Here is an 8,528-nt window from a genome sequence, read left to right on the forward strand (position 1 = left end):
TTTTCATCCTGTTGTTTTGCCAAATTCATGTATTAGATCAAATAGTTTTTTGGAGGAGTCTATGGGGTTTTCTATGTCCACTATCATGTCATCTGCTATAATGACAGTTTTACTTCCTCCTTTCCAATTTGGATGCCTTTTATTTCCTTTTCTTGTTTGATTGCTGTGGCTAGAACTTCCAATACTATGTTTAATACAAGTGTTGAAAGCAGACATTCTTTTCTTGTCCTGATCTTAGTGGGAAAGTTTTTAGTTTTTGCCCATTTAATATGAGGTTAGATGCAGGTTTTTCATAATATAGCCTTTATTATGTTGAGGTATGCCTCCTTTATTCCCACTCTGCTGAGTGTTTTTATCATAAATGGGTGCTCTACCTTATCAAATGCTTTTTATGCATCTGTTGATATGATCATGTGATTTTTCTCTTTCCTTTTGTTTATGTGATATATCACACATAATGATTTGTGAATATTGAAACATCCTTGCATCCCTGGGATGAATTCCACTTGGTCATGGTGGATGATCTTTTTAATATATTGCTGGATGTGGTTTGCCAACATTTCGTTGAGGATTTTAACGTCTATGCACATCAGTGACATTGGCCTGTAGTTTTCTGTCTTTGTTGTGTCTTTACCTGGTTTTGGGATTAGGATGATGCTGGCCTCATAAAACGAGTTTGTGAGTCTTCCCTCTTCTTGAAATTTTTTGAATAGTCTGAGAAGGACAGGGGTTAGCTCTTTCTTAAATGTTTTTTAAAATTCTCCTGTGAAACCATCTGGTCAATTGCTTTTATATGCTTGGAGTTTTTGATTACTGTTTCAATTTCACCAGCTGTTATTGACCTATTCGAGCTTTCTGTTTCATCTTTATTCAATGTTGGAAAGTTATATTTTTTAGAAATTTGTCCATTTCATCGAGGTTTTCAAATTTCTTGGCATAAATGATTGTTCATAGTAATTTGTTACATTCTTTTGTATTTCTGCAGTATCAGTTGTAATTTCTGCTCTTTCATTTATGATATTATTTATTTGGGTCCTCTCCCTTTTGTTATTGATGAACCTGCTTGAAGGCTTGTCGATTTTGTTTCTATTTTCAAAGAACCAGCTCCATGATTGGTGTATCCTTTGAGTGTTCTTTTCATCTCTATGTCATTCAGTTCTGCTCTGATCTTGATTATTTCCTTCTTTCTACTTGCTCTGGGCTTTGCTTGTTGTTGTTTCTACAGTTCTTGAAGCTGGAGGGTTAGGTCTTTTATTGGAAATGTTTCTATTTTAAGTAGGCTTGTGTTGCTATGACCTTACGTCTCAGGAATGCCTTCACTGTGTCCTATATGTTTTGGACTGTGCATGTTCATTTACTTTCATTTCCAGAAACTTTTTGATATTTTCCTTGATCTCATTGTTGATCCATTCATTGTTTAATATTTACTATTCAGTCTCCATGATTGTGAATGTTTTTGAGTTTTTCCCTTGAGGCTGGTTTGAAGTTTCAAGCTGTTGTGGTCTGAGAAAATGCTATCATTTCAATTTTCCTGAATTTGCTGAGGCTTGCTTTATGTCCTATCATGTGGTCTGTCTTTGAAAATATACTGTGTGCATTTGAAAATAATGTGTGTTTTGCTTCTTAGTGATGTAATGTTTTATATATGTCAGTTAAGTCCATTTGATCTAATGCATCATTCAGTTCCACAATATCCTTGTTGATGTTTGGAAGATCTATCCATTGTTGACAGTGGGGTGTTAAAATCCTCTACTATCAGTCTGTTACTGTCTATATCTTTCTGGAAGTCCTCCACAATTTTCCATATATATTTGGGTGCTCCTATGGGTGCATACAGGCTTACAATGTTCATGTCTTCTTGATGTATTCTTCCTTTGAGTATTATAAAGTGTCCTTCTCAGTGTCTTTTTATGGTCTTTGCTTTGAAATGTATTTTGACTCATATAAGTATTGCTACCCCTGTTTTTTTTTTCCCCTGTCTATTTGCTTGGAATACTTTTTTTTCCATCCCTTTACTTCAGTGTGTGTAGATCCTTTTTTCTGCGGTGGGTCTCTTGTAGGCCGCATATGTGTGGGTCATGTTTTCTTATCCATTCAGCTATCCTTTGTCTTTTGATTGGGACTATTAGTCCATTTACATTGAATGTTATTATTGATCGGTACTTATTCATTTTTTTCCCTTTGAACTTGTGAACCTCTCTTTTTGACACTTTTCTTCATCTTCTTAAAGCATTCCCTTTAGCATATTTTGCAATGATGGTTTGGTAGGGGTGTATTCTGTTAGGTTCTTTTTTCTGGGAAGCATGTTACTTCGCCTTCCATTTTATTATTTTTTATTTTTTTTATTTTTAAAAATGTGTTGACTTTGTTTCTTTTTAATTTTTATTTATTTATTTTTTATTTTTTTCACTTTTACTTTCTTTTGTTCTTTCTTAATTTACTTTTTAAATACATATGTCTCTGCCTGCCCCCCACCACTTTCCCTTGCCCCCTCCCTCCTTCCCACCCTCAGCTCTTCCCCCTTTGGTTTTATCCAAGAGTCCTTGCTATATGTTCCTTGAATTTCCCCTTCCTTTCCTTTTCTCCGCCCCCTCCCTCCTTCCCTCTTGTCTCTGCTGATTTCTTTTCCTTTAAGTGTTGCTGGTCTTATTTTCCTTGCATCTTTGTATTCTTGGTTAGGTTCCGCTTATAGGTGATATCATATGGTATTTGTCTTTCGCCCCCTGGCTTATTTCACTTAGCATAATGCTCTCGAGTTCCATCCATGCTGTCGCGAGGTTTAGTAGTTCTTTTTTTCTTACTTCTGCATAGTATTCCATTGTGTATATGTACTATAACTTTTTGATCCAATCATCTACTGATGGACACTTAGGTTGCTTCCAACACTTGGCTATTGCAAATTGTGCTGCTATGAACATTGGGGTGCATAGGTTTTTGTATTGGCTTTTTGGTGTACTTAGGGTACAGTCCCAGCAGAGGAATCACTGGATCCAAAGGCAGTTCCATTTTCAGCTGTGGGAGGAAATTCCACACTGCTTTCCACAGTGGCTGCATCAGTCTGCATTCCCACCAACAGTGTACTAGGGTTCCCTTTTCTCCACAGCCTCGCCAGCACCTGTTGTTTGTGGATTTGTTTATGATGGCCATTCTGACCGGTGTGAGGTGGTACCTCATGGTGGTTTTGATCTGCATTTCTCTGATGGCTAGTGATGCAGAACATCCTTTCAAATGCCTTTGGGCCCTCTGTATCTCCTCCTTAGAAAAGCATCTGCCCAGGTCCTTTGTCCATTTTTTGATTGGATCGTTTGTCTTCTTGGAGTAAAGTCGAGTGAGTTCTTTGTATATCTTGGAGATCAAACCTCTATCTGATGTATCATTAGCAAATATATTTTCCCATACGGTTGGCTCCCTTTTCATTTTGCTGATGTTTTCTTTTGCCGTGCAGAAGCTTCTTATTTTGATGAGGTCCCACTTGTTTATTCTTTCCTTTATGTCCCTTGCTTTAGGAGACATATCAGTGAAAAAATTGCTGCGTGGGATATCTGAGAGTTTCCTGCCAATATTCTCCTCGAGGACTTTGATGGTGTTGCGACTTATATTTCAGTCTTTTATCCATCTTGAGTTTATTTTTGTGTATGGTGTCAGCTGATGATCCAATTTCAATTTTTTGCATGTAGCCATCCAGCTCTCCCAACACCATTTGTTGAAGAGGCTGTTACTGCTCCATTTTATGCTTCTGCCCCCTTTGTCGAATATTAGATGCCCCTATAGACCTGGGCTTATTTCTGGGCTTTCTATTCTGTTCCACTCTTCTATGGGTCTGTTCTTGTGCCAGTACCAGATTGTTTTGAGTATAGTGGCTTTGTAGTAGAGTTTGATGTCCGGGATTGTGATCCCTCCTACTTTGTGTTTCTTTCTCAAAATTGCTGCAGCTATTCAAGGTCGTTTATGGTTCCATATAAATTTTTGAAATGTCTGTTCTATTTCTGTGAAATATGTCATTGGTATCTTAATAGGGACTGCGTTGAAGGTATAAATTGCTTTGGGTAGTATGGACATTTTAAGGATATTAATTCTTCCAATCCATGAGCACGGTATATGCTTCCATTTATTTGTGTCTTCCTTAATTTCTTTTTTCAATGTTGTATAGTTTTCTGCATACAGGTCTTTTGTGTCTTTGGTTAAATTTATCCCTAGGGACTTTATCTTTTTTTGTGCTATATCGAATGGTATATTTTTCCTGATTTCTTCTTCTTCTATTGCATTGCTGGTGTACAAAAACGCCTTTGATTTCTGAATGTTGACTTTGTGTCCTGCTGTTTTGCCAAATTCACTTATTAGGTTGAGGACTTTTTTGGTAGAGTCTACAGGGTTCTCTATGTACACTATCATGTCATCTGCAAACAATGATAGCTGTACTTCCTCCTTTCCTATTTGGATGCCTTTTATCTCTTTCTCTTGTCTGACCGCTGTGGCTAGGATATTCAATTTGATGTTGAAAAGAAGCGGTGAAAGCAGACATCCTTGTGTTCCCAATCTTAGTTGGAAATCTTTCAGTTTTTGCCCGTTGAGTGTGATATTGGCTGTAGGTTTTTCATATATGGCCTTTATTATGTGGAGGAATGCCCCATTTATTCCCATTTTGCTGAGTGTTTTGATCATAAATGGGAGCTGTACCATATTGAATGCTTTTTTCTACATCTATCGAGATAAACATGTGGTTTTTGTCTTTTCTTTGATTTATGTGGTGTATCACGTTTACTGATTTGCATATATTGAACCATCCCTGCATCCCTGGGATGAATCCCACTTGATCGTGGTCGATAATCTTTTTAATGTATTGCTGGATGCAGTTTGCCAATATTTTGTTGAGGATTTTAGCATCTATGTTCATCATCGAAATTGGCCTGTAGTTTTCTTTCTTTGTAGGGTCTTTATCTGGTTTTGGGATCAGGGTGATGCTGGCCTCATAGAAAGAGTCTGGGAGTCTTCCCTCCTCTTGGATTTTTTCAATAGTCTGAGAAGACAGGAGTTAGCTCTTCCTTCAATGTTTTGTAAAATTCTCCTGTGAAAGCGTCCGGCCCTGGGCTTTTGTGTGCCGGGAGTTTCTTGATTACTGCTTCAATTTCCCCAGCTGTTATCAATGCGTTCAACCTTTCTGTTTCTTCCTCCTTCAGTGTTGGAAGATTATACTTTTCTAAAAATTTCTCCATTTCATTAAGGTTTTCCAATTTTTTGGCATATAATTGTTCATAGTACTTTCTGACAATCCTTTGTATTTCTGTGGTATCAGTTGTTATTTCTCCTCTTTCATTTCTGATATTAATTTGGGTCCTCTCCCTTTTTTTCCTGCTGAGTCTTCTTAAAGGCTTGTTAATTTTATTTATCTTTTCAAAGAACCAGCTTCTGGATTGCTTGATCCTCTGAATTGTTGTTTTTGTTTCTATGTCATTCAGTTCTGCTCTAATCTTGACTATTTCCTTCCTTCTACTTGCTCTGGGATTTATTTGTTGTTGTTTCTCCAGTTCTTGAAGTTGTAGTGTTAGGTCTTTTATTTGAAATGTTTCTATCTTTTTTAGGTAAGCCTGTATTACTATGTACTTTCCTCTCAGGACCGCCTTTGCTGTGTCCCGTAGGTTTTGGAATATTGTCTCTTCATTTTCATTTGTTTCCAGAAAATTTTTGATTTCTTATCTTATCTCATTATTGACCCATTCATTGTTAATAGTCTACTGTTGAGTGTCCATTAGTTTCCAAGTTTTTGAAGTTTCTCTTTGAGGTTGATTTCCAGTTTCAAGCCCTTGTGGTTCAAGAAAAAGTTAGGTATTATTTCAATTTTCCTGAATTTGCTGAGGTTTCCTTTGTGTCCTATCATGTGGTCTATCTTTGAAAAAGTGCCATGAACATTTGAAAAGAATGTGCATTTTTCTTCTTTGGGATGCAAGTTTCTATATATGTCCGTTAAGTCTCTTTGATTCAGTGTGTCATTCAGCGCCACGATATGTTTATTAATGTTTTGTTTGGAAGATCTGTCCATTTTTGATAGCGGGGGTTGAAATGCCCTACTATCAGTGTGTTGCTGTCTATATCTTTTTTGAAGTCATCCAACAATTTCCTTATAAACTTCAGGGCTCTTATATTGGGTGCATATAAGTTTATAATGTTGATGTCTTCTTCATAGATTCTTCCTTTAAGTATGATAAAGTGCCCCCCTGGTCTCTCTTTATGGCCTTTGTTTTGAAATCTACTTCGTCTGATACTAGTATGGCAACTCCAGCCTTTTTCTCATGTCCATTTGCTTGGAATATTTTTTTGCATCCCTTTACTTTCAATCTGTGTACGTCTCCTGCTCTGAGGTGGGTCCCTTTTAGGCAGCATATGTGTGGGTCATGTTTTCTTATCCATTCAGATACCCTGTGTCTTTTGATTGGGGCATTTAGTCCATTCACATTGAGAGATATTACTGATAGAAACTTATACATCTTTTCTCTTTGTACCTGTGTTCCTCTCTCTCTCATTCTTTTCCTTCATCTGCCTAAACCAGTCCCATTAGCATATCTTGGAGTGCTGGTCTGGTAGAGTTGTATTCTTTTAGTCTTCCCTTGTTTGGGAAACTCCGTATTTCCCATTCTATTTTAATGGAGAGCCTAGCTGGGTAGAGCAGCCTTGTCTGTAGTCCCTTGCTTTTCATGGCTTGGAATATTTGTTGCCATTCCCTTCTGGCCTGTAGTGTTTCTGTTGAGAAGTCAGCTCCCAGGCGTATCGGAGTCCCCTTGTATGTTACTTTTTCCTTCTCCCTTGCTGCCTTGAAGATTCTCTCTTTGTGTTTGACATTTGCCATTTTAATGATGGTGTGTCTTGGAGTGGACCTCTTTGAGTCCCTCTTGAGTGGGGTTCTCTGTGCCTCCTGGATCCAGGAGAGCCTTTCTCTCCTCAAATTTGGGAAGTTTTCCATCATTACTTTTTCAAGGAGGTTCTCTATCCCATGCTCCTCTTCTTCTCCTTCTGGGATCCCTATTATATGGATATTATTGCGTTTCAGGTTGTCCTGCATTTCCCTAAATGCCTCTTTATTCTTTTTGAGCCGTTTTTCCATTTCTTGTTCTTTCTGGGCACTTCTTTCTACGTTATCCTCCATCTCACTGATTCGATCATTGGCTTCTTCCAGCCTGCTTTGGATTCCTTCTACTGTGTTCTTCAATTCAGAAATGGTATTCTTCATATATTCTTTTGTCTTCTTAATAGTTTCTATGTCCTTTTCTACGCTGATGTAGTTAGCTGTAAGATCCTGATAGTTTCTCTGCAGTTTCTCATAGTTCTCTTTGAGCTGGCTGAGCTCATTGAGCTTCCTTAGAACCATTGTTTTGAATTTAGTATGTGATAGTTCCCTTGCCTCTATTTCTTTGAGCTCTCTCTTTGGGGAGTCCCGTTTTCCACTCATTTTGGGGGAACTTGTTTTTCTTCCCATTTTTGTGAGAGTCTGTTAAGTATTTTTGTCCTTTACTTTTCTTTCTGGGCCTGCCTCTGATGATGTCAGTTGTTGACCATATATGACCTTGGGTTGTTTGTTTTAGTCTTCCAGGAGTGTAATGTCTGTGTCTGATTCCTGCTTGGGGAAGCTCTGTGACCCCTTCTGTCAGGGCTGGGCTATATTTTGGGATCTCTCTGGACTCTCACATGGGCTCCTTGAGCGCGCTACCAGCGTGGCAGGATCCCCTGCCGCCTGCCTGAGCTCGCATGTGCTTGCCCCAGACCAGGGGGTTTATTCGTGACCTCGCGTACTCATATGGCCCCCCTGGCTGGTGCGCTCTGCGGCACTGGTCCGTTTAGGGTCTTCTATTGTGTATTTTCCCCGCTTTTGGCTCTTTGGGTGCGCTGCTTGCCCTTTGCCAAATGGGGACTACGGAAATGGGAGGAAGTCAGCTTCAGGACTCTCCGGTTAATCCTGTCTCTGTCTCTCCTCCAGGGACTCTGGGCAGCTCTACTAATTTTGTGGGCTGCTCTTTAATCGTGGGCCGGTGGGTTAATTTATGCCTGCCCTTCCCGCTCTGTGCAGTCCCTTGCGGGCCGTATTGGTGACAATGTGTGGGAGGCCTTGCCGGCCGGTGCAAGCGTTCACCAGCCCGCACGGGTCACACACACGCTAGCCAACCCTGGCTGGTTGCTCGGTGCAAGTGTGCGCGCCTGCACTGGGTGTTTTTGGGGTGTCTATGTGTGCTTTTCTCGCTTTCCATTTAAGTGAGAGCATTTCTGCTTAAGTAGTCTTGGCTGCAGGACCTCATTTTTCATTACTTGGAATATTTCTTGTCATTCCCTTCTGTCTTCTAATGTTTCTGTTGAAATTCAGCTGGTAGCCATATCGGAGTTCCCTTCTTTGTTACTATTTGTTTTTCCCATGCTGCCTTTAGGATTCTCTCTTTGTCTTTGATATTTGCCATTTAATGATGATGTGTCTTGGAGTGGCCCTCATTGGGTTCCTCTTGAGTGAGTCCTTCTGTGCTTCCTTGAGTTGCATGACTTTTTTCCCC

This window comes from Pteronotus mesoamericanus, unplaced genomic scaffold, assembly GCF_021234165.1.
Source record: "Pteronotus mesoamericanus isolate MK-2021 breed Mesoamerican mustached bat unplaced genomic scaffold, CSHL_Meso_final contig_37, whole genome shotgun sequence".
Classification (NCBI taxonomy): Eukaryota; Metazoa; Chordata; class Mammalia; order Chiroptera; family Mormoopidae; genus Pteronotus; species Pteronotus mesoamericanus.